At 36.5% G+C, this 26385-nt stretch overlaps 1 long non-coding RNA gene across 1 annotated transcript in view; it reads right to left on the reverse strand.

Annotated features, from left to right (window-relative positions):
- LOC113970848 overlaps nt 1-11117 on the reverse strand; it is a 13687-nt gene extending 2570 nt beyond the window's left edge. The window contains exon 1 of the long non-coding RNA XR_003535353.1: nt 11052-11117. This is a non-coding gene — a long non-coding RNA (uncharacterized LOC113970848). The remainder of the gene's footprint in view (nt 1-11051) is intronic.
- Nucleotides 11118-26385: the final 15268 nt, after the last annotated feature.

Here is a 26385-nt window from a genome sequence, read left to right on the forward strand (position 1 = left end):
GAGAAGAGAAGAGAAGAGAAGAGAAGAGAAGAGAAGAGAAGAGAAGAACAATTTTTATGCAAGCAGGTGATGATAGGACAGAGTGGAATGCCTTTGGATTGAAAGAGGTCAGGTTTAGTTTATACATAAGGAAGGGTGGTAAGGCTCTGGAACAAGTTGCCCAGAGAAGCTGTGGGCAGTAGGGTGGTTTGAACTAGATGATCTTTATAGTGTCTTTTAACCCAAGCCATTCTATGATTCTATGAATATTAAGAATGATTGTGCAATATAGTAAAGTCTCTTAATGTTACGGGAAAGGTAATTAATACAGAAACCTATGAGAGATAATTTATATTTATTTATTTATATTCTCTAAAGAATTAGTTACCTGGCAATATCTGACCTATTCAAAAAATTCAGAAGAGCCACCTCTCCTAAAATCATTACGAAGAAAAGAGAATAGTTTCGTTAATGATCAATTAAAAATGAGTTTATAAATGAGTTTTAACAAATTCGGAACTACTCAGAGTTTAGTGTTTTGAGACATTAAAGACTTATATATGTAAACTGTGATTCTTCTGACTTTTTTGAAACACAGCTTTGAATGCTATTAAATCTGGATGGAAGTGAAAACAAATCTCAGAAAATACTTACTGAAATACAAAAAAAGAAAACTTAATTTAAAGAAGTTCTGTTCTACCATAAGAACACAGTCTTAAATATACTGAATATTGATTAAAAATAGACATTCAAGAACTGAAATTTAAACCAAGAGCAACTCATGAAGATACATAAAATGAAACAGTAAAAGGTGAAAGGAGCTTTATTCAGTACCAGACAAACCTACAAAGGATGTGGTAGACAACAAAACTTTGCTTTGATGCTAATTGGTACTGGATACATGCACTAGAGATCTTCAATTTGTGGAAAGCGGAGACTGTAAATAGCATTGGTACACGACTCTTACAAGCAGGAACCAGTGGACTTGCAAGAAGGTAGAGGGTTCCATTTTGTGAGCATGCACCACAGATAGGCTGCCTTCCCTCTCACACTGTTGTATTCAGCCATTCTTGCTTTTCCTGTGAGGTTTGTTATGACTCATTTTATATTATCACTTTGAGAGGGTCCTTTGTCTGCTCTGATGGTCAGATCAACCCCTGTAAAATGAGTCCTCTATCCCAAAGTGGGACTAATCCACAGCTTCATTGGAGCACACTAATGGCACTGCAACATTTTTATCTTCTGCCTTGGGCAACCATGCCAGCAGCAGTAGCAACAAGCAGCATCTATCAGTGACATTGCTCTAAGAAGCTCTGCTCTATACCTGAACTGAGCTGTTCACAGTCAGTGGTACACTACCCCAAATTGGCGGGTCTGTACTTATTAAAAAGGGGGGGGGGAAAGGTGAAAATTAAACTGAACTGCTACCATTTACCTCCATTATTTGTTTCATTAGAACAACGATGCCTTGTTGCACAGGGTCACTGTGCAAAATATGGGGAAACTGTAGCAGAAGAAAAACTACAGGATTAGAAAAATTGTGTTCTGTGCATAAGAAATTGGAAAATGACCAGTGTAGCAATAAGAGTGGCTGTCAAGAAGAAAACTTAAATGGTTCATTTAGAAGCTTGCAACCTCAACTTCCATTTCTGCTGATGGTCAGTTCAAGGACTGAGAAATTATTTGGAAAGTAACATCACCTGTTCCTGATCCATGTTACCTTTCAGTAGTGCTGTGAGCAGTCACATTAGGCTTTGCCCAAGCAAACCTCCCAGCTTCTCTGACTATACTGGCAACACACACATCTATGTATCCAGACTCCCCAACAGTTATGCTTCAGCAACTAAGAAGGATGGTACTCCACCATTTTATAGGAATTTTTTTTTTGTCTCTTTGGACAGCTATCACCACTGTCAGATGCCTAGTAAAATACATGGTGGCTCAGTTCACATCACCTTCCTAGAGCAGGACAGGGAAACAACCCTCTATAACAGTGGTGCTGGTCTAGACAAGATTAATGAGCCTTTATGTCATTGTTACTTGGCAGGGCACTTAGATTCTTACTACCATGGCTCATAAAGTTCACAAATGCGACCTCATCTATCACTGAACATCTTTAGTTACCACCTAAGGAGTTGCCAGATGGCCAGGGAATAAGTTTTTCATGGAGGAATGGACTTAAATCACTCTTCTTTTCTTAGTCTCCTTACTTAGTATTTGCAAAAGCAAAAGGGACATATAAAAAAGAACAGGAGCAGAAGATAAAGTAAAGCCATGGCTACTACCTGTGTCAGCTGAGTCTGGTTCACTCATCTGTGTGAATCAAAAAAATCACAAGGGATATCCTGGCTGAAAATTTTATGTAAATTTCTGACAGCTCTTTGCCTACATTGGGAAATTTCATAGATAGCAGATGCAAGTCATTAAAAAAGTCCCTATAATTTTTTCCTATTTCCTTCTGTCCCCTGATGTCTGTGAATGCTCACAGTGCGGCCTCTGGCAGCCACTGGCCTGAAGCTTCTGCCTGTAGCTGGGAATCCAGATTCAGCTGTATTTTAAATCCCTGCAGCCTTTGGGATCCAAAACCTGCATTTGGCAGCTCTAGAGTTTTTTTCTCAGCTCTGGTCTTTTTGTCATTGATACTGACTTACTATGAAGGGCCAAAAAATATGATTACACTTCCACAGTGAGCAATGAACCACATAAGGCTCTATTAAAAACAAATGCACAGTATAAAATGGATAGCAAAGCAGGATAAATTCATTTGAAGCAGTTACTGTTTTGGATTTGCTAATAGCAGGTGCCATATCGATGAAATGACATCAGGCAAGAGCATGAGTCTTTCAGGTGTCCATTGTCCTAACATGAGAGGTAATTTGGGAGCTTCTGGACATGCAGTGACCTCTTATAGAAGTGATTTGTGGGCTGCAAAAGGATGGGGTGGCAAAGGTACCAAAGGATCAGCAATGGAGTTGAGTCTGCAGTCACATCGGCATTATGTAGTAGAGTATTTTATGAAAAACTGTGGTTAACCCTTTGAGTCAACAACAGCCTTATGATCTCAACAAGGAGGGTAGATGATGCATGGCTATAAAAAAGAATTGATGATGTACTCTAATGACTACCTTCCCATTGTGAACTCATGCATATTGGAACTGCCAAGATCCTTCTTATCTCTGTACCCACCTGCTCTCCTTCTTCTACCTATGCTTGATTGTGATATGATTTCCATCCTAGTTGAGCTGGAAAGCTGTCTGGTTTAATTTTCTAAATTTTTTTTAAATAAACAAAAAAAGATAAAAGTATTCAATATACTCTTTCCATCAAGACAGAGATGGAATGGCTATATGGCTATAAAGCATCTCCAGCTTTTAAGAGACGTTAAAGGCATGTGTTCTGCTAGTGGAAGCAGCAAGAAAGAGTAGGAAAAATATTGAAACAAGAGGTTAGACTAGGGCAGCTTGGTAGAAGCGTATTGGGATAGTGTCTATTTGAAAGTGTAAATGTATATAGGAACCTGAATCCCTTTTCAGCTATTCTGAACTAGCAATTCTTGGAGGAATTAAATCAGTGTTTGCAATCCTATTGTGGTGATATTTTTGGTTTTGTATAGGGGCCACAAGACTGTAAGGAAAACCATATGCTGCATTATCACTGAGAGACTGGAGGGAGAGCAACAGCAACAGTCATTGCAAGTGATTAGTGGATCAACAAAAGTGAGTGATGAAGCAACTAAATTTTCAGGTTGCTAGAGTCTGACAAAGACTTGCAGGTGAAAATATTATATGCTGAAAAATTAATTTTTGACTTACTGCAATTCTTTTTAGAATTGGGTTGAAAAATTTTATGATTCCTGTTAGAAAAATATCAAACTATTGCTTAAACATATTCATTCTCTGTTCAGAATCTTCCTTCTTGAACAACTATTTCCTTTTTGGTTCATTTTTCACCCTAGAAAAGGATCAAGGGCTATTCTGACTAGAAAAAATGAGAAGACTGGATATGGGATAGAGTTTTTTAAATTTATTTTTAATGGTGATGTCAAAACTGAAACGTTTGTGGAAGAGTATTTGCTGAAAATAAATGAAATTTCAGGTTATATATTTTTTTGTTCTTTTCAGTGAAGCCTTATTAAAAATCTGATCTTTTGGGCAAATTTCATTTTGCAAAAATTATTTTAAATGGCTTCATTTGGCTCATTTCAGTATGAAGCAACAAGAGAAGAAGAAGGGAATTAAAATACCTGAAAATTAATACATTCTTCATACAGCTTGAGTAAAGTAAAACTATAAACCACAGAATCAGTCAAGTCAGTCATTCTGTCTCAAAAGATTTTCAGGAACACTGACTAGTTCTCGATAAGTTTATCATGGCTCTTCAGTAATTACTCCTATATTAACATTACTTAATTTTCTTTGGTATAATCACTCCCATTTTAGTACAGCAAAGACTGTTCTTCATAGTTTTAATTTTTAATTTTTCTTTTTAATTAAATCATGAGAAATAGATTTCTCTGTTCTCAACTAATACAATATTCCTCTGTGACCATTGCCTGAAGTGAATTTCAAGTCCTGAGATTGCCATTCTTGTCCATTCAAAAAATCATGACAGTTATGACATTAATGTTAAAAATATAATTAACAATAACAAATAATTTTTTGTGTTTTTTTTATTTCAATTAAGTTAGAGATAGAATAAGTTGTATTTGATTTATTCCTGAAAATATGAAGTCTAGACACTTAAGTGTTCATATAATAGAAAGGATATTTTCATGTAACAGACTAACTTCCTGCAACAAATCTCACTGCAATTTTCCAAACCCTTATTTGCCTCACTTTTTTGCTCTTATGACTGAAAATGTATGGACCAGCAAGAATTTTCACCTGGCCTAAGCATTGTCACCAGAGTAATTCAGCTATATTGCAGTTTGGTTCACATACCTTACATTCTGAGATAGATAAGACATCAACAATTGGATTATGATATAAATAACAGAAAGTATTGAACAGATGTAAAAAGCCCTTTCCATTTGACTTTCTTGTATCAAGAGACTTATAAATGACAGTATATCTATTTCTCAAAAAATAAATGTCTGGATGCAATACAAAGGTAATTACTCATATAGAGTAATTTTGATGATTTTTGGTTTCCTGTCCTATTTAAAGTCTAAAGAGAATTGGGAAAAAAAATCTATAAATTAATTTTATTATTTAAAATACAGTTATAATTCATAATTAGTTACCTCTAATAGGAAGAAAAAATTATTGTCTTTTCAAATTGTGTATAAAACTAAAGGATAAATTTATAAAAAATCATCTTGCACACAAAATTTCCATAAATGCCAAATTCCAATCACAATTTAGTGACACAGCTATCTGGATTATGATTAATTTTTGATAAACGATTGAAACTCCATTATTGCTGCTTTTACCTGATTCACAATACAGGAAAAAGGTAGTCCAAGTATCTTCTGAGGTCACAAAATATAGACTTTGATCTCTATTCTAAATTGGGATTATTATAATCCTTGTATAAAAATCTTCTAGTCTGATGGAGCATTTTAAATGTAAGCCTTCTTATCTTGTCAACTTGTTTGGGAGCAGATGATGAATATGATCAGGTGGTTATAATTGCACTCTTACACTAGAGAAATTCACCATTTCAGTAAATGATAACTAAAAAAATAATCTGCTTGCATTTCCAGCTCGTTAAATAGCATTCATATGTATACATGATTGAGCACAGCAAACTATGATGTCCTTGCCACTACTTAAAAGAAATACAGCATATTTTGCTAATAAGATGAAATTCAAGTAGAATATATTTTCAATATGGTAAATAGCAAGGTTTACTACCAATACGTTGCTCATTACTTCTTGGATTCACATCCAGATATTTATGTCTTAAAATAGTTCTCATGGTATTATTTTTTGAGTTTGCTTAAATCTTTATGCAGTTCAACAAAAAAGCATGAATTCTGATTAGCTTCAACTGATGTTTCAATGCATACATACTCCTCATATTCATAATCATATGTGATGGATAGGCTCTTCGAGATGTATATATTAAATATTTTTGTAAAGTTAAAAGGCTAAGGAGTTTACATTTTTTTTTAATTCAGTTAGAGTGAAGTTATGCCTGAACAAGTGTGTAGATTTTAAAAAACACAGTTTTTATACCTATAGGTGGTTATAATCATGAATGGAAAACAGCTGGTTCACTTTCATCTGTTTTAAAGAAAAGAAGAAATTTGAATTTTTAGAAATTATTTTAATGAGGAAAAATTTTGAGGAGAATCATCAAGGGTGAGATATATTCCTTCCCTGGATTGATTCTGGGTGTTTTTTTTATCCAATAACTGTTTTATGTAAAAAGTATGAGTAGAATTGAGAGCTTCATTCCCATCCTTTATAGATATGATAATTTTTAAGCTACTGCTAGCATGACAAGTAAAAACAGAGAGATTTTCTGAAGTCTGATTTACTGGTCATTACTAGCATAAAAAAAATCTGTGTGCATGTTCATTTGATTTTATATTCTCTCCCATGATGTGAAAAGATCTTGGTTTATATTTTACCGAGTGCTTATACAACTGAAAATTGATAAATGCTTATAAATGTTTTAATTTTCTATTTAAATGTTAGTAAGGCACACAAAGGTAAGAGTTACAGCTTTTTCACATGCAGTTCAGAATGTGTCAGGTGTAATAGGCTTAGACACAACATAGTTCTAATTCTTTCAAATTCCTGCTTGACCATCAATTAATTGTGAATCTTCCCAGTCACCTGTAAATTACATTTAATTGGATTTTTTGTCATTGCTGTGGTACTCTTCTGTTTATCAACATCAACAAGATCCTTCTTTGAGTTTACAAGCTCTATAATTAAAGAATTGCAGATTGTGGTTATTTAAGCACTTAAATATACCTGATTATATTATACCATGATTTATATAATCAAATCTAATATGGCTATTCCTATGTAATATCAAGGGTGGAAATATTTGTATAATTTGGCTTAACTGAGACTAACAACTACAACTATTAAATTTGCAGCTATTCTTGTCCTTTTCACGGTCTCACTCTATCCCCCACTACCATTTATTGTCATAGTTAAAATAGGTAGGTAAATATTGACTAAGTGTAAAAAAATTTTTTTTCTCACCTCTTTCCAAGGACAAAGGAAAATCCAAAGGATCTTTGGAGACTATGTTTATATCATTCTACTTTGTGGATATGCTGATTTTGAGGGCCAAGGAGGGGTGGCCCATTGAACAAGTTGGGGTGTGTAAGATTTCCTAAAGAAAACCTAATTTGAAAAGTGATACCATTTACTATTTTTGGACCAGTTATACAGGTACCAATGCTTGCAAGAGCAGAAAATTTGTAAGTTAGTTTAACAAGTAAATCAATAGATCAATAGGTATTCTAACTTTCATCAGGAAGGTGATAGTCTATTTTCTATTGACTATGACTAGACAATAATGTAACTGTATACCCACTGCAAAGACTGTCTTGCAGTTTGTCTGCAGGAGAATTTCCAAGACAAATAAATTTGTTCTTGAAAAGGAGTCTTCAAATTTAATGTACTCTTAGACCACAGTAGTTTAATTCAGAGAATAAAGATTATTTTATTAATCAGTATGAGAGTCTGTGTGAGTAATTCATATTAAACTGAGTATTCATTTTCCTTATAACTCTATTTATAGAAATATCCATGTTTTTTCTCCCTTAGTAAAAAATATACCAGCTGAACATGAGCCAGCAGTGTGCCCAGGTGGCCAATAAGGCCAATGGCATCCTGGCTTGTATCAGGTGTGGTGAGCAGGACCAGGGAAGTCATTGTTCCTCTGTACTTGTCACTGGTGAGGCTGCACCTCAAATCCTGTGCTTAGTTTTGGGCCCCTCACTATGCGAAAGACATTGAGGTGATGGAGCATGTCCAGAGAAGGGCAACAAAGTTAGTGAAGGGTCTGGAGAGTAAATCATATGAGTAGAGGCTGAGGGATCTGAGAATGTTTAGCCTGGAGAAAAAGAAGACTCAGGGTAGACCTCATAATTCTTTGCAACTCCCTGAAAGGAGGTTGTAGCCAGGTGGGGGTCAGTCTCCTCTCAGGTAACCAGCAGGAGGAGAGGACAGAGTGTCAAGCTGTGCCAGGGAAATGTTAGATTGGGTATTAGGAAAAAAATTCTTCATAGAAAGAGTTATCAAACATTGGAAGAGGTTACTCAGGAAAGTGGTTGAGTCACCATCTCTGGAGATATTTAAAAGGCATGTCGATGTCTCACTTGGGGACATGGTTTAGTGGTGGACTTGGCTGTGCTGGGTTAACAGTTGTTCTCAATGACCTTAGAGACCTTTTACAATCTAAATGATTCTATGATTCTATGATTGTATTGTATTATATTAAAACGCATAATCTTTGCTATCTAAAATATATATCTTATTTTAAATCCAGTATATTTCCATCAAATGGAAAAAATATTTTTACCATTTATATATAAAATTATGCTCCTAATTTCAGTGAAAGCAGGATGAACACCTACATGAATTAGAGGTGAATAATGACTGTTTAACTGTGGTGTGAAACTTTTTCATGAGAAAGGTAAACACAAAATTATGAAACTTAAGAACTGAATTTCGATAGCAGCATTATAAATATATTTCTATTATTTGCTTCTGATTTTTTAAAAAATATAATTTACCCACACAGTCACAATTTATGAGCATAATCCATCAATAAAGTAATATTACAGTTGTTCAGCTATTAAATTATGATCCGTTTTGAATTGTTTAAGAGCCTCTGGGATTCTCTGTGTATAGTTTCCTCTAGTGTTTATTTTTTAATTTGTAACATACCAGAGAAATGAGTTATAGTGATGAATTTCTGTTTTGTGATTATTAGTTTTTTTTTAGATTAAGTATTTTATCTTGCTGGTTGCAGCCAAATAAATGTAGTTTACACACAGAGCAGTCTATTATACTCATTCAGTGCATGGGGTTTCAATTTTCTCAATTCAAATTCAATCCCATGGCTAGGTAACAATACAGTGTAGTGATCAAAAGCTGCAAAGCAATTATTAACACATATATCACATTACCATATAGGCATAGATCACTGCTGGACCTTACAGGAATAACTGTTCTGACGTTTTAGTGTTTTATTTTCCTCTGTGTTTTTCAGAATAGCTATCTAATATTTAGGTTATTGTTATGCAATTATTGTTGTAATTGGCTTAATGTATTCAATACCAAATTTATTAATTGAAAATTATTTTTATAATCTGATGGCAGGGGTAGGTCACAACTATAGAAATGTGATGTTCTTCTCTAAAGAGCAGATCCTGTAGCCTTTGGCTGTCCTTTTCTATCATTACCTTTATTGCCACCACTTTCTGTGTTAATCTCAAAGGTCTGGCCAAAAGCTAGATATTTTTCTCAAAATCCATATTTTGGGTATGCATGACAAGGTTTTAGTAATGGGGAGGCTACTGGGGTGGCTTCTGTGAGAAGCTACTGGGAGCTTCCCCCATGTCTGACAGAGCCAATGCCAGCCAGCTGCCAGCTTCAAGATGAAGGCACTGCTGGCCAAGGTTGAGCCCATCATTGATGGTGGCAGTGCCTCTGGGATAACAGGCTTAGGCAGAAAAAAACTGCTAAAGAAAGACAAATGGAGAGGAGTGATAAAATGTGAGAGCAACAATGCTGCAGACCCCAGGGTCAGTAAAGAAGGAGGGGAAGGAGGTGATCCAGGTGCCAGACCAAATTCCCCTGCAGCCCATAGTGCAGACCATGGTGAGGCAGCTGTGCTCCTGCAGTCCATGGGGGTCCACAGGGGAGCAGAGATCCACCTGCAGCTCCTGGAGGACCCGATACCAGAGCTGGTGGAAGCTTGGAGGCAGTTTCCCCTGGGAAGGCTTACAAAAGCCTTTCTGTAGTAAACTGGATGGGGAGACCTCCAACTAACAACTGCTCCCCCTATCTGCAGTCCTTCCCTTTAAATCAGGACTTAAATCTCCTGTTAATAAAAAATGTTTAGTTTCTTACATAAATCACTTCTCTATGAGATGATACAGCAGGAGAAAGATTTCAACTCACAGTAAAAAGAAAAATATTAAAGTGGGACAGAAAGGGACCAGATGGAATTAGTGTGAGAAGTCTGGACAAAGGGGGCACTGAATAAATTATTTATTCAGATCTACATTAGCACTTAACAGAACTCATATACTTCACTTACAATAGTTTCTTTATATTGATGATAAATTTGGATATGGTAATTTGCAAACAAATTTTGAATACGGTTGAACATTTTTTTCTCTGTGACTACAATCTTTTTGCATATTGACAAATCACAATGCCAACATAGGCTTTATGTTAGCTAGTTCTGGTGGTTTAAATATACTAATGGCAAAACATAGATATTGCTAATTTCTTCATCTATAACTGTTCTTTCTGCCTTGTACACCTTCTATTCAGTTGAAAATTTTTAGAGCTGTTGGAACTGTATATAATGAGTAGAGAACAACCTCAGTGTCCCCTCCATTCATGCTCTCAATATAAAATCAGGTTGCAATTCTACATCTATGTGTGAACAATTGTAGCATAATAGAAGCTCTATTTGCCTACTGGGCACGGCGCTACCAACCTTTAATTCATTATTTTGTAAAACACTTTGTAACACCCGACATCTGAAAAGCAGCACAAACAATTTAATTTTATTATTGTGAATGTAAAAGAAGAATAGGCAATTCCAGGTATATTAGCTTCCTCCATGTTCTTGTCACTGCAGAAATTTAGAGGTACCTGAATAAAGTAGAAGGACTGAAATAAAATGCTGATTGAGAATAGCCACCACTGTTTTAAAGAGTAGAATTAATTATCATATAACTCAAGCCTTGCTCACGTTCAAAACATTTTCCATGTTGACAAAGTTCCAAATACTGGTCTTGAGGTCTTTGGCTGGGATAGAGCTAATTTCCTTCTCAGTGGCTAGTGTAGGGGTATGTTTTGGATTTATCCTGAAAACAGTGTGATAATGTAGGGATGTTTTTGTTATTGCTGAGCAGAACTTACACAGAGCCAAGGTCTTTTCTGCTCTTTGTTCTGCCATTCTTGCAAGGAGGATGAGGGTCACTGGAAAATTAGGAGAAAGAGCCAAGACAGCTGATCTCATCAGATATTCCACACCTTATGACATCATGCTCAGTATATAAAGTGGGGGGAAGAAGGAGGAAGGGGGGCATGTTTAGAGTGATGTTGTTTGCCTTCCCAAGTAACTGTTACATGTTATGGGGCCCTGCTCTCCTGGAGATGGCGGAACACCTGCCTGCCCGTGGGAAGTGGTGAATTAATTCCTCATTTTTCTTTGTTTGTATGTGAAGCTTTTCCTTTCCTTATTAAACTCTATCTCAACCTACAACTTTTCCAGCTTTTACTCTTATAATTCTCTCCACTGTCCCGCTTGTGGGGGTATGAGAGAGCAGCTCACTTTGTTGCTGGCTGGGATTAAACTATGACGGGGAGTAAGGAAAATAACCATAAAATTTACATTAAAATCATTGTACTTATACAGATCAAAGTTCTAAAAAGCCACACAAACATTTGGTCATCATAATAACAAGACACTTGAAGTAAAAATCTTTCGAGTTCATGAAACTGCTTATTTAATACACAGGGAGGAAGCAAATAGGACACCCTTCCCTTCACACACATTTTCAAGCAAAAATAAGTCTTTGCAATGAAATAATTCTTCAAGGAAAAGATGGAAAATATGAACTTAATTTTTATATAAGTTCTCAGAATATTGACTGAATCTGTACTAGCAAGCCAAATAAGCATAAGTTTTTCTCTCTCTTTGCTGGCAGACTACAAAGGTTAGTTCCAGACCACGTATTGGAACTGTCTCTGCCCTAAACTGGATTTCAAGTCATGTCAAGGAACTGTTCCGAAGAGTAGGAAGTGATTTAAACCAAAATTATGCCATAGTATTTTTTACCAATTTAGCTGTACAGAGAAATTGAGCTCCACTGACTGAAAATATTGCTTGGTAAAGAAATATTTTCCTGGTATAGGTGAACTCTGTTTTTTGATATTTATGCTGCTTGGCATTGATGTTACATTTCTACATAAAGGCATCTTTCCGGATTAAATTCCTTGGTGCTGTGTAATCACAACTTCAAAAATTCCCGGATTTCAATTATGCGGAAAACTTTTTCCTGAATGCCAATGACATTTCAGAAGTTTTAGTTAGTTTGTTTGCTTCATATCAGCATTACTGAAATTATCCAAATTTTTAAGGTCAATTTTGTCTTTTGACATTGTAAAGTTGAGGTTTATTTTATACTCTATTATTTATGTAGATAATTTGTTTATTTATATTTGTTATGCATTCTTATGGGAAAATAACAGTTTTGCCCTACCAAGAGTAAATATTTCTATACTTTTTAGACAGTTTTCACCTTTTAACACTGCTAGGTTTATGACTGGACTCAATGGTCTTAAAGATCTTTTCCAACCTAAATGATTATTTGTAGATGTTTGTGGATATGGCTTTTAAAAACATTTTTATATATTTGCTTTGTCTGTTTTCCAAATGGATAAGCAGCTTGACTGTGTTGATACTTGAAAATTGTTTTAAATAAAAAAAATTAGAGAAGCATACAAATTAAAAAGGCGTTTAAAACAAGTCCTTCCCCCATATTTTAATGTATAAGCTGTATATACAGCTATATGTTTGTACACACAAGCACAGTTACCTGAAATCTAAGGAAATTAGGATTTTTTTTAAGGCACTCAGGAGATTGTATTTCTACAAATTTTCCATCTGTATCATCATCCATTTTCAGCTAAGGTTTTATCTGAATATTTGAGTGTCAGGATGAGCCCAGCAATAAGACACTGTTGTATCTTATGATTACATATCTAAGATTCAGGTTAAAATGCAATAGGAAAAAAATGAAAATCCAAGAATAATAGTAAAGCACAGATAAGTAGGAACATCTGTTTTCCCAGTATTAGCTCAAATTATCCCTTCCTAATAATGTGCTGTTATACTATATTATTCTGTACTTACATTTATGTATAGATTATTTCTTGTCTTTTTCCTTTACCATGCATTAAATTGCATGTTAATATATCTTGTTTCACAGCACTATCATTAAGGCATACCATACTTTACACATATGTAGATGTTAGTGAACCCTATGTTGCTGAAATTGCTGAGCTTTGCATATTTCAGCTATGAAAAATTATTTAACACTATTTATGTAATAATTTTTCATCATAAAAGGAGGTACACTGTATTATTTTGTTTCGTACAGCAAAGTTCACCTACAGACGTAGGAGTATTAAAGAATTCTCTATTGGCCTATAAGATGCCCTTTCTCACACAGTCTGTTCCTGAAATAATTTATAGCGTATCTTATTCTTTTGCTCTTTGGCCCTCATCATTATTGGTTATTAATTGCCAGGTCACTTAGGAATTGAATTATAACACTCATATATTTCCCTTAGGGTACTGATTATCCACTTCTCTTTCCTCTGGTAGCAATAAAAGTCTCTTATGAAATAACTGACTGCCAGAACTGTGTTGCTACTACAGTTGAACAAACTCATTTTTGTCAGGATATCACACTAAAAAAATTGCTTCTACATAATTCATGTAATAACTGCACACGAAATAGAAATGAAAGCCTGCTAGAAGAGTAAAGAAGCAAAACAAGTATACGTATAATTGTATTAAAAGAAAAATTACTGAATAAGTAAATAAATCATATATATATATGCATATATAAACAGTCTAAAATTGTGAAAGGAATAATATTTTACTGAAGATGTATACAATGCAAACTCTATATTTGTGTGTCTACAATGACAAACAGATCGAATGATTCCCTTTAGAACCTTTTTAGGATAGATAGGTTTATACCTTTTCAAAACTTAGTAAAATATTCTCACAGAACCTCATTGTAAGATAGAAATCCTTTCCTTGATTGCCTGAACTCATCATGCCTAGGTAGAATCTACAAGTTTTGGCACCACCATTGATACTTGGTGCATATGCTTTTTTCCCTGCTTTTTCCCTATATGTTACCAGATGTCTGTGATGTTCTTCAGGGGATATTTTTGCTACATAGAGTACACACTTTAATTTTCTTCAGATACTTACACCCATTCTGCTATAGCATGTTTAAGCTTTGGTGAATCTCATAAGCTGGAACCGAACCTGGCAAGGGACGCAAACAATAACAAGAAGACTTTCTACGGATGTGTTAACTTAAAAAGAAGTTCAAAGAAGGTATAATCTCCCCAATAAAAAATGCTGGAAAACTAGTAAGAATGGATGAGTATGAATCCAAAATATCCGGTATGAAGAACTGCTCAGAGACTTTTTTATCTTTAGCAACAAGGTATTTGTTCATTCAATGTTGGGAGCAAACCAGCTCGCGCTGGACAAACTTGCTTGACTTGAAAGTGTAAAAGCAAGCCATTTTATACACTTTAGATACAGGGTTACATCATTTAACACACATATGGACAAGTGGACTAGTCTCTGGGCAGAGTTTTTAAAGAGATGCACATCTTCTACTGTGGGGGTCTTCTCCTCAAGCCTTCATCCTTCTGGTGGTTGCCATGGACGTCTTCCTCAATTTGACCTCTTCAATTAGGTGACCTGAATTCTTCAAGCTTGCAAAATCCTGGCTCTGGGCCTTCTACATCTTATTCAAACATCTAGTTTACCTAATTTATTGCTGTGTGTGTACTACTCCTATTCTTTCTATAATAAGGCTTTTGGTCCAGTGAGCAGAACAGAACATGATATTAACCAGTGCTCCTAAAATGCTCTTCTAGCAAAACAGGTATTGGGGTTTCTTAGCAGACCAAGATATCTCAGTTAACTCTTTTAGGCCTGGCTCCTGTTTCAAGGAGAAGGCTGAGGTACTCAACAATTGTTTTGCCTCAGTCTTCAATGACAAACTCTCTTCCCACACTTGAGTGGATGGACAACAGAATGGAGTGTTGGGGAACAAAGTCCCTCCCATTGTAAGTAAAGATCAGGTTCATGACCAACTGAGGAGCCTGAACGTAAATTAAGTTTATGGAACATGCAGCAGGTGGAGGAGACCTGTGGCTGTTATTTGCTCTTGTAGTGCCAGTATTTTCCATCCCGAATGTGATTTTTGTAGCTAGGTCCAAACTGACTTACCACCTGTAGGTTGTGCCTATGGTAGAATGTAGTTAACATGTAGTTAATATTGTGAAAATGTAAATTCATAATTACATGAAGTACTCTATACTCTCAGGATTTCTACATTTACTGAAAATGAATTTCTAGCACCATCTAGTTTTCCTTTTCACAAGACCTTAATACTGATGTGAAATTAATCCTGTATTTGACTATCCTACACAGATTTTCTTTCCTGCAGTAATTTCCAGCCGTGGCTTATCAGCACACAGCAGAAAAGTAATATATGTAAAAATACAGTCTCCTTACCTCTGAGTAACTGTGGAGCAAATGCTTTACAGAAATCCTAGTAATTTTATGATTTATGACAGCTCTAAAAAATAGGGATAACACATTCATCTATCAGGGTCTTTTTTAATAAGCCTCGTTCACCCAAATTTTATTTTGAATCATGTAAGTAACAATACTACTTTAAATATGTTTTTAGATATTACCTACTAGTACAGTCAGATTATTTAAACAGATTAAACTCATTATTAAGAAAAGCAACATGTTCCTACTCATAAACCATGTCTTGAATCAGCCTTTCACACACTTGCATATAACCTCGTAAATTTTTCTGGAGAACACAAGAATTGGTTAGTACTACACTAAGTATTTTCTGTATAAAATGCCCCATAACTATCAAAAGGCAGAAGAGAAAAGGAAAATAATCTATAGGTCAGAGAGGAAACAGTTTTGAGGGAAGAAGAGGAACTCCATTTCAACAGATACTCCTACCTTGTAGCCTTTACAAGCAGAGAGAAGCAGCAGTTTGATAACTGTATTAGGAACAAACTTTTTATTATTTTTTTTTACTAATTAACCTGATTGTTCTCACAAAGAAAAAGTTTGTCTTTAATTCTTGTTATTGCTTTCTGTATCTTAGTCCATCATAGAAAGTCCTCAACAAGAGCCTTATGTGTATGAATAACAATTATCCTTTCCTGTTCAGTGACTCATATTAGAACACGGAAAACTAAAGGACCGTACATATTAAAAATATTTGTTAGTTTGTTGTTTTTTTTTTTTAGTGTCATCCTTCATAAATGTTGTAGTTTTATTTATTTATATATGGAGACTATATAACTCTTCTGATAATAGAGGGGTCAGGGTATTTGCTTTTCCTTCTTCAACTAGATTTCTTTGATCACAGATTCCTTATCTGAATTGTACACATCAGCCATTTATTTCAATACTTGGCTAGTGACAAGTGAACATAATAAAATTTATCAGAAGCAGCAATGAACTTTTTGTAAATCCCATTAATCACAATGTCAAGCTGGATAATCATTGGGTCAAATGATAACTTCTGACCTGTAATCATCTTTATCTCTGGATATATGAATAGCCCATATATATTAATACTTGGGCAGTTTCATTATACATTCATGAAGATTCTACCCATGTATTAATTGTTAAATATAAGTCAGAACAGGATGTACGTCCTCACCAAATTCAAGTATTAAAAACTCACATACGTGTTTCTTGTTTTCAATAAAGTGAAAAATGTGGAAGGCTCTTCAGAAATACTTTTTCCTAGAAATATTAATTGGGTCCAGAAAAAGTAGAAAACAATCCACCCCTATTGAGTTATTGCAGTTTAAGTTTCAACACTTTCCACAATGAACTCATTATTTATTTACGTATTCAAAATAATCACGTTTTAATGATTTAATAATGTTTCATGAAAGCTAGTTCTCAGATATAATGAGTTATTTCGTCTTTTGGTTTATCACTGCATATGTTCCCTTTGGAACATATATTTGATTGAAGTGGCAGTGTGACAGATCCCAAAAGGCACAATCAATGAAATAACTTTCTGAGGTCAATTTAGTGAACAAAAACCACTAAATGAAATGTATGTCTAATAATAAAGGTCTGAGTCCCAGTTACCATCTTTTTTTCAGAAGGGACACAAGGGAGCCATTCATAGCCTTCTGCTTCTAGAAGCAGGATTACTGTGAACCTATTTGGAGGAATTTAGGACAATCTTTCTTTTTTTTCCCCTGTTTTTGTCTTTAGTCCTGGTTTTGGCCAGAACTGGGTTAATTTTTGCAGTAGCCATGAAGGGGTGTGGCTAGGGCTTGGTGGTTATTCTATACCACCTCATGTCATTTTCTGGGGATGGGGGAAGGTTTAGGGTTAGGGTTAGAGTTGGCATAGTGTGGCAGAGGTCAGGTATTTTTGAGGGGGTTGTGTGTGAATCATTTGTGTCTTTCTTGTACCCACTGTCATTAGTTGTATTGTTGCTGTTACTGTTAGTTTTCTTATCTCATTTCTGTTTCTAGTAAATTGTTCTTCTCTTAACCTATGATATTCACCTTTTGTGTCCCCAATTCTTCTCTCCATCCTCGTGCAGGGGAAGAGGGAGGGGGAGGTGGAGGGGGAGAGGGAGTGAATGAGTGGCACATGTCTTGGAGAGTCTGAGTGGAAGCACCAACTTGGAGAGCACCATTCTTAAAACACATCATCTTCACTTGTCTGGTGGGGTTTTGGTTGGTTAGTTGGTTGGGTTGGGGTTTTTTGGGGGGGGGGGATTGGGTGGTTTTTTTATTATTTTAATTATTCCTTGAAGGTCTTCTATACCAATGAATTATCCCCTAGTATTTCCAGTAATATCACAAAACTATTTTGTATCTAATAGAGGAATGAAAGATGTCCACAAACTTAAAAGAATGCAGTTATGAAGTGAAATAACTCATGAACATTTTTTTGCTCTAGTATTCATGACATAACCTATTTTATAAGAAATATAAATTTAAGTCTCTTACCCTAGAGAATATTAAAAGGATCATACATAACAGTTCATTGATAAATGCACACTACAACAAATACAGTTATACAGATCAAATTTTACCTTGATATACGGAAAGTAAATATAGTACCACTGTTTATTTAATGGAAAGTTTTAGTTCATAATGATGAATATTAACATACGTTCCCTGTCATTCATGGCTAGGCTTCACGAACGAAGATTTATGAAGGCTCTATCCACGTTTGTTACAAGCATGCTGGTGGCTAATGAGGCAAATACGAGATAGACATATCCGATTGCAAAAGGCACAACAGAAAGACTCCTTAGGTGGTATATTCTGCAAGGCACGATTCTTTCTGTGTTGTCTTTTCTCCTCGAGAGTGATCCTGAGTGCTTTCTCAAAGGAAACAGCAGCGTTATAGATGGTGTGTCTCCAGGCCTCCTGATTGGAGGCCAGAGTAGACCAGTTATGTTGATCAATATGGCTGAGGCTGAGATACTGTTTCAGGGAGTCCTTGTATCTTTTCTTCGGGACTCCTCTCTTGCAGCAGCTGGTGGCAAGTTCACCATAAAGCAGGATCTTAGGGAGGCAGTGGTCCTTCATCCTGGAGACGTGTCCTGCCTAACGCAACTGTGTTCTCAGTAACGTGGCCTCAATACTTGTGATTGCTGCTTGTTCTAGAACAGATGTATTGGTCACATAATCTGACCAGTGGATGTTTAGGATTGTGTGGAGGCAGCGTTGGTGGAAGCGTTCTAGGAGACATAGGTGGTGGCGGTAGATGACCCACCATTCGGAACCATATAAGAGAGTAGACAGCACTATGGCTCTGTAAACACTGATCTTGGTACTTTTCTTCAAGTGTTTATTACACCATACTCTTTTATGGAGTTTTCCAAAAGCACTATATGCCTTTGCTAACCTGTTGTCTATCTCCCCGTCAATCTTACCATCCGAGGAGATGAGGCTGCCTAGGTAATTAAACTGCTGGACTGATTTGAGCTCTGATTGGCCCATGGTGATATGGGGATGATGGAAGACTTCCTGAGGTGCCGGTTGCTAGAGAGCTTCTGTCTTCTTTAAACTGACTTCCAGCCCAAAGAGCTCAGCAGCGTCTGCAAAGCAGGATGTTAAACGCTGCAGAGCTGCTTCTGTGTGGGCAACAAGGGCAGCGTCATCAGCATAAAGCAGCTCCCGGACAAGATGGTTTAAGGTCTTGGTGTGGGCCTTCAATCGCAAAAGGCTTCCATCAATACGGTATTGAATGTAGATACCATCCTGATCATCGAGGTCAGCCGTGGCCCTTTGGAGCACCATGCTGAAAAAGACTGTGAATAGGGTATGATGCATAATACTTATACTTTGGAGTAGCCTTATGCATAAATAATTACAAGATCTATTTCTAGATGTTTGTATCTTTGCATGCTAATTAGCATCACTCTTCTAGACACTGCATATAGATGTAGTAAAATTCAATCACTTACTCTAAGTAGACAAAATACATACAAGACATCTGACTATCCAGAGTTAGGCAGGAGGTAATAGCAGAACTGGGAATAAATACAGAAAAGCTGGATACTTCTGCCCCCTAAATTCCCAATTTAGAGAACATTTAACTTTCAGAAAGTTACTCAGATTTTGCATTACCTAGCACTATATATTCCTTGATGGGAAGTGGGAGGCATCAATATTCCATTTACCCAGAAATATACAGGAAATTCATATGACCACTGATGGCCGGAATTCTCCAAGGGTCGATGTCATTACCTTGCACCTTCTGTACAGGAACTTACTGGTCAGAAGATTTTTCTGAGGAAGTGACAAGCTTGAATATTTGCTTTTCCCAGATATGGGAATTCCCAATAGAGTGGCCATCCAGATTACATGTATTATGAGGAGGGCACCTTCTGCTGAACATGAGTAGTGAGGAATTAAGGAAGAAAGGAAACAGAGTCTAGGTTGAATTTATCCTGATCAGTAAATCTTCTACAAAGGCTTGGATTCAGGCTGCTGTCATAGTTCATTTACTCATATCAAACGCGACAAGAGGTCAGTATCAAGAAGACCCAGAGGTCACCTTATATATCTGTAGGTAACAAAAGGATGTTATTTCAAAAGTACATGAGTTATTTGGATTATGTTTTAGGCAGGTGCAGCATGGCTTGGCCTGGTGTCTCTGCAGGTCAGCAATTGCCTCAGTATGTCCAGAAACTCAAACCATATGTAGGGTCGTACCAGTCCTTCTGCTTCTAACCCCAGTCTGCTAACCTGAAGGATAAACAGTAAGAATGGTTGAGAAATTTGTCCAGTCAACTGGTGAAAAAGAATCCACGGCTATGAATTATGCTCTGGTGATTTCAATACCTACTGGATATAAAAAGACTTAGATAGGAGAAGGAAAAACTAGTCCTACTTTACCATGGAATCATTATGGTTTTTAGGTTGGAAGGGATCTCTAAATGTTAAGAACACAGTGCTCAAATCCTCATCCAATCAACTTAAGATCAGTTTAAAAGATGGAGATACTAAAAGCTCTCTGGACAACTGTGAAGAAAAGCTTGTAGGACCAAAAGTTTGATATAGTTTTTCAAATTTATCACTGGCTCTAGCAAAAGATACAAATAAGTTACAAAAATTTATGGTAATTTTCTCCCATATAAACTAAATTCAGCTTGAAGCGAGAAAGTTATCTAAACATATTTTGGATTATAAGTTGTTGGCTAATACTTTAAAAGATTTATAGCAAATATCATCACAAATTCAGTTCAGGATTCTTCTGTTGAGAAGAAGATTCACATTGATGGTTTTGTCACCTTATTCTATCACAAATATATAAAAGGATATCCCTGAACAATATAATATTTTTAAAAGGAAAATTAAAAATAGAATTAGCTGAAGAAGATAACAAAAATGGAATATGTAGATACAAAACTAAATGAAAAATTAAATCTCTCCCTCTTACTATCAAAATGGAAGAATACACATTTGCCAGACCTCATACTTAAATCCCATTCACTTTTCTTTGCAAAACAGACCAACTGGTCTTAAACCTCTCCATAATATACAACTCTTTGCATGTTTTGGTGGCTCAGAACGTTAAAGAAAGGTCCAAAATGTACTTTTAACTGACAGGGATTCTGCTTTTCACATGGTAATTCTGCTTTTCACTAGAGCTGCTTAATGAGAGCCAATAAAGTTGATCCCTTTTGGTATGTTGACCCACATACAGCTCACAGATGGTGTAGAATTTTTAAGAGACGAAGTAGGAGCAAAAAAGTCAGTCAGGGACACTCAAAGCTTGCAATTGTGCCAGTAAAACAAAAAGTGCTGGGGCAATAGCTCCAGTTATGGGGCACTGATAATCTATACTCTCGATTAGTTAGAATGACCAGCACTTCCCAAAATTCTTATGCACGGTTTGGGCGCTAGCCCACTCCACAACAGACAGTTTGATCAAAACCATTCTGTTTTAGAAACCGAGAGTGTAATAATATTGACAAGTCAAATGTTGTCATCTAGAAAAAAATCCATAACATCATGATTTCTCAAACTGCAAATTTGCAGTAGTGCACAAGAACTTCACTGAAAATCATGTCTGTCATAAACAAAGCTTTTGAGTTGTGAGATATGTCACAAATAACCCCAAGGTTATTTTAATCCAGATATTAACCTACTCCACATATTTGTCTTTTTATACATTGTATCAGTCCTTTTCCATACATTTTGGATGCAGAATTTGGTATGGAAAACGGTTTTGAAGCAATGCTGAGAACATTTTTTGCCATATAAGCTATATGGATACATTTGCAGCATACTTAATATGCCTTCAGGATATAGTACCTGATGCCAAATTATGTCTTGTAAGCAACATTCATTTTGAGCTGAAAATCTGCAAAAATCACATCTGCTTCTATATCTCTTCTAAATATCTCAAATACCCCCCAAGGAAGGACCCTAGTAATTTTATTTAGCTTCTCCTTTTACTGCAGCAGCAGCAAAGAAAGCTGAAGAGGTAAGCAATGAGAATCCATACTCCAGATGCAACTTCTGCTTTAAACATGGAGTGCCCTTGTTTTCTCTAAAAATGAACCAGTCCAAGCTAAGAAGTAGTATTTCAATCATGAGATTAACCTGGATATTATTCACTGGCCAAGGGTCCAGAAAGAGCTATCAGGCTCTGGCATAATATTTTGAATATCAAAAGTATCAAGACAACTTAAGAAGTTTGGATATTGGTGCTATTGCTCTTGATTTGTACAACAAGCTCTAGAAAATTAAAGCCCATAAAGTGGTAATCTTAAAGTGATTCATCCAATACCTGCATCTGGAAAAATGAGATGATATCTGATTTTTCAGGCCAGACAACCTATGTTTATGTCACTATATCTCAATATTTATAAGAAAAATGAGCATGTCTTAATCTGCAAGCTGAAATCACTGTATCAAAATTTCCTGCGTTTTGCAGCTTGTAGTATATAATACATGGCAATGATCCCTATATTGGGATTACATATGGAATAAAAGAAATTATAAAGGGTGATCTGTCTGCACTAAGTGGCAAAACTTTTGGGAAACAAAAATAAATCTGACCTATCCTCTTACTTGCAAACAAACTTTATTCTTAAAATGTCTGCAAGAAAACAAAATCCACTTAGACTTGCCTGTATACTTGAGGGATATGTTGATCAGTATTGGAAGGTAAGAAAAGAAAGTTTACTTTTTCTGTAGTAAGGAAGGAATATGAGAGTTGAACACCATGGATGTTCCATTTATAGGTTTTTCCGCAGGACTCAGAGGTTTTCCCACTGCTGTGGGAAGCTGACATGAAAGCATGATACTCACTTTTTAATGTTCAAAAACATGATTCCCTTTCTTCATATTATAAACACTTTATTTTATTAAAGAATTCTCAATTATGAATGCTTTGCTATCTACATATGACCTCCAATCCAAACAGCAAATGTGCAGCAGACAGCACTAAGAAGACACTTCAAAATCTGTGAGCTTAACTGGTTCTGCTCAAAGCAGCTATTTTTTATTTATGCCATTTCCTCTCTGGTCTCTACATATTTTACTAATTGTTGTGTGCTAACCCTGATAAGCTGCTCAGCCACAAACAGATGCTTGCTCACTCACTACTGGTGGGATGGGGGAGAGAATTAGAATTGTAAAAAGGAGAAAATTCCTAGGTTGAGATAAAGACAGTTTAATAGGTAAAGCAAAAGTTATATGCAAGAAAAGCAAAAAAAGAATTCGTTCACCACTTCTCATGGACAGGTAGGTGTTCAGCCTTCCCTGGGAAAGCAGAGCTCCATCATGTGTAAGGTGACTTGGGAAGACAAATATCATCATGTGAACATCTCCCCTTCCTTCTTTGTCCCCAGGTCTATATACTGAGCATGATACCAGATGGTCTTGGGTCAATTGGGGTCAGCTGTCCTGTCTGTGTCCCTTCCCAGTCCTTGTACACCCACAGCCTTCTTGCTGGTGGAAAAAGCCTTGACACTGTGAAAGCACTGCTCAGAAATAAATGTCCCTAAGTAAAATGAAGCCCAAATCCTGCATCTTAGAAGAATTTTAAAATATAGGCACAGTCTGCACTTGCCAGAATACTTTGCAGAATTCTGAAAGAAAAAAGAGAAAAAGAGGTTATTTCCAGCAAAAACTTGACATAGATTAGTCCGTTCCATAAATCGTACAGATGAAGCCACAGTTGAAGTATGAATCGTATTCTTCTTCCAACCTGTAACAGATTGATATCAAAATTCACATTTTCAGGAACAAAGAAAAGACAAAAACAAGTCAGAATTTACTTTTTTTTTGATTCATCCTTGTTTTCTGCTAGAACAAGAGAAGGATCCCATCTCCAATCCATCCACAGCAATCCGGTTGCACTGGGAAATGTGAGATCAAGAGCCTTCACCCACGATTTTTATACATTTTATGGTCTGAAGTGGGGAAGCAATTCTTCATAGAAGATTAATTTCTTGCTGTCAATGCTACCCTATAGGTTGTCTTGGGTAAAGCAGAAAAGAAATGCTTATCCAGCACTGTATTCTGAGCTAGTGTCCTCCATAGTCCCATGCTTCCATTCATGCACAAGAAATCAACAGGTGAGATCAGGGAAGATTTAGTTCTTGGCTCTTAATTTTTGTCAGAAAAAAGGTTGTCATTAGAGTTAGCTTTTTGAAACCTGTATTAATTAAAAATGTAAATAAAGTTAAAGGGAAGCATTTTCATCACCTGACGATCCTTAAATCTGTTACTAAGATTATGAGCAGTTGTCAAGTTATACCTTTCTTCAAAATTGTTAAGGAATCACAAAATACTTTTTTCTTTTATGCTTAAGAATCGCTTCTATCTTCTGGATGAAGACTGGGTAGGTCAACTGTGAACAAAGCTGGAAACAATAACAGCATATCCAAGAGCAAGCTCTAGACCAAAGGGACCAAATTTCTGTGGGTAACATATGTTCACACCAGGTCAAGAGCTTTCATTCTAACAGAATTGTTTACATTATGCCAATCTCTAAGCATATACAAGTCAAAAACTTTTGTGCTCTATGATTTAAGTCCAGCCTTAACAACACTAAAATCATCGGAATGCCAAACTTCAAAATTGCAAACCAACAGAAACATTTGTGATTTATTCCTATCAGTAAAAGAGCTGCACCTAAAATAGTCTGATATATTTTTTCTATTTGTCATGCTCTAATTTTGACTTTCAGTACAAGACTAAATAGAAAAAGAAAAAAACAGAAGGAATGTAATGCATGTTACCTCAGTAATTGTTTGAGTCTATCAAATTGTTGGATGATGTATGATGCATCATGGCTAGGCTTCGCGAACGAAGATTTGGGAAGGGCTCTACCCACTATTCTTGCAAGCGCGTTGGTGGCTAAAAAGGCCAATACGAGAAAGGCAAGTCCGGTTGCAAAAGACACAGCAGAAAGACTCCTTAGATGGTATATTCTGCAAGGCACGATTCTTTCTGCGTTGTCTTTTCTCCTCAAGAGTGATCCTGCGTGCTTTCTCAAAAGCATCAGCGGCGTTATAAATGGTCTGTCTCCAGGCCTCCCGGTTAGAGGCCAGAGTAGACCAGTTATGGTGATCAATATGCCCAAGGCTGAGTTGTTGCTTCAGGGAGTCCTTGTATCTTTTCTTCGGAGCTCCTCTCTTGCGGCAGCCGGAGGCAAGTTCACCATAAAGCAGGATCTTAGGGAGGCGGTGGTCCTTCATCCTAGAGACGTGCCCTGCCCAGCGCAGTTGCGTTCTCAGTAGCATGGCTTCAATACTTGTGATTGCTGCCTGTTCAAGAACAGATGTATTGGTCACATAATCTGACCAGTGGATGTTCAGGATTGTACGGAGGCAGCGTTGATGGAAGCGTTCTAGGAGACATAGGTGGTGGCGGTAGATGACCCATGTTTCGGAACCATATAAAAGAGTAGACAGCACTATGGCTCTGTAGACACTGATCTTGGTACCTTTCTTCAAGTGTTTATTACGCCATACTCTTTTATGGAGTTTTCCAAAGGCACTATATGCCTTCGCTAACCTATTGTCTATCTCCCCGTCAATCTTACCATCTGAGGAGATGAGGCTGCCTAAGTAATTAAACTGCTGGACTGATTTGAGTTCTGATTGGCCGATGGTGATGTGGGGATGATGGAGGACTTCCTGAGGTGCAGGTTGATGGAGAACTTCAGTCTTCTTTAAGCTGACTTCCAGCCCAAAGAGCTCAGCAGCATCTGCAAAGCAGGATGTCAAACGCTGCAGGGCTGCTTCTGTGTGAGCGACAAGGGCGGCGTCATCAGCATAAAGCAGCTCCCGGACAAGATGGTTCAGGGTCTTAGTGTGAATAAGGTAGGAGCGAGAACGCAGCCTTGTTTCACGCCGTTCTTTATTAGAAAGGGCTCAGAAAGTGTGTTGCCATATCTGACTTGGCCATGCTGATCTTCATGAAGTGAGGTGATCATTTTAAGGAACTTGGGGGGACAACCTAAACGTGTGTATGATGCACAATGATAGAAATTAAGTGCACAGAAAGCAAATGCTAAGCACAGAAGAATACAAGGGGAGTACTTGTCTTACTATAATGAAAGTAGGATTAGAATCTGATTTTCTGAGTTTAAAAAAACCCAACTATTTCAAATGACAACAAGAGTGCGGAAGATTAGGAAGAGGAAGTTACATTTTTTTCAGAAAATAAATTAATTAGCTCTGGTTCTGTCAGATCTTATAAGTTTGGTGACACTGAAGGACGCCTTGGAATACTGAGTATTGGACCTGGTGATAATAATACAACAGAATGGAGATATGTGCAAGTATTTTGTACTGAGATAGAGGATGATTTTAAACTTGTCAGGTGCTCTGTGGTATCTGCCAATGTGTCTACTCTTGCTCTACTCTTACTTCAAGGTTGT

The sequence above is a fragment of the Neopelma chrysocephalum genome, unplaced genomic scaffold (genome assembly GCF_003984885.1).
Source record: "Neopelma chrysocephalum unplaced genomic scaffold, ASM398488v2 Primary Assembly neopelma1_80b, whole genome shotgun sequence".
NCBI classification, from domain to species: Eukaryota; Metazoa; Chordata; class Aves; order Passeriformes; family Pipridae; genus Neopelma; species Neopelma chrysocephalum.